This window comes from Psammomys obesus, unplaced genomic scaffold (genome assembly GCF_907164565.1).
Source record: "Psammomys obesus unplaced genomic scaffold, mPsaObe1.curated_primary_1811, whole genome shotgun sequence".
Classification (NCBI taxonomy): Eukaryota; Metazoa; Chordata; class Mammalia; order Rodentia; family Muridae; genus Psammomys; species Psammomys obesus.
In genome coordinates, this window is record NW_026585797.1 from 6,010,578 (window position 1) to 6,012,024 (window position 1,447).

The window sequence follows — 1,447 nt, forward strand, 5'->3', positions numbered from 1 at the left end:
AGATTCAGTTCCCTTCCTCAGGCCCACTTCAGTGCTTTTCTTAGCCTACCAAAGCACTGGGTCACACTACCGATCACCTCCTCTAAGACCTCACACCCATGCGGAAAACACCTTACCTAAAATATATCCTCTTCTTTCCTCAGCTACATTCTAAACGAGAAGGCTCTTGCATTATTGGTTGTCAAAAATTGCAACTCTTCTCAAAACTTATAAATTGCAGGGGTGACGTGATTCCTGCCTAAACCTGTGTCTTCTGGGTAGCTGGACCTCAAGGGAAGTATGTCTTCATCCCTGGCTCAGCTTCAGACAGGACCACAGAAACAGAGACATCTCTTACTTGAGTGTCCAAATGAATGAATACATCTCTACCTAAACTCAAAACTCTTCCAGGAGCTGTCAGGGGTTAAACATGTCTGCTGAGGACAGTATCACTTTACTTAATCTTCCATAGTGACATCCTGTGATCTTTTAAATAGTTTCTGCCACTTGCTTCTATATTTGTTATCAACCATTTCTTTTCTGTCAAAAATTTTTTTGTGTTATATTTAACCGAGATCATAAAAGAAATTTAACATCTCCTGATCAGCATCTTTTAATTATCATATTGAGCCTCTATGACTGTCGGAGTAAATTGCAGTATTCACCAAAGCTGCTATTACTGACAGAATTGGAAAATACTAGAATATTAAAACAACTGGTGCAAATAAAAAATCAATTCCCAGAGAACCCTTACAAGACAGGAAAACAGAAAACAATGACCAGGAAAATTATTTCTGTTCATTTGAAAGCAATGTCTGAATCCTTGTGCAAAGTGATGAATTTCTGAAAACCTGCCAGGTCAGTAACACATATCTTCTCATTTAAGCAATGTGCAATGGCACATGGAATTCTTAGAACACCGTCTGGCACATGACAAGTAAGCAGGGAAATACGTTAAAGGAGAAGTGTGAAAAGAACAAAGCTTAGAACTATATAAGTTCATAAAGACAAAAAAAAAAAAAAGAAGGAATGTATTATCACAATGAAAAACTAGAGCCAGTAATTAAATTAAAAAAAAAAGCTCCAATTGTTTTCCTTTAAAACATGATTTAACGACTGCTTGATTACCACAAGGAGATACTAGACATACCTCCTTTGCCACAGGAAAAAAGATGTGCTTAAACTTCAAGGATTCGTACAAAATAAAATAGTGAACTCTACGAATGTGTCATGAGTTCAGCAGGTTGTTGATGATGAGAAAACTGGCTTTTAAGTTTTCTAGCCTTGGAGTCTCTGAAACAGTATTGACACAGAATTGTCAGGGATGGGAAACTCTAATCCCCATGAAGTTCGGGAAATTTATGATTGCCATGTAGTGAAGTAAGAAGACTTCAAAAGTAATCTGAATTTTTCTCCTTTATCTAAAAGAACAAAACAAATTCATATAATCTGAATATGGAAACACAGC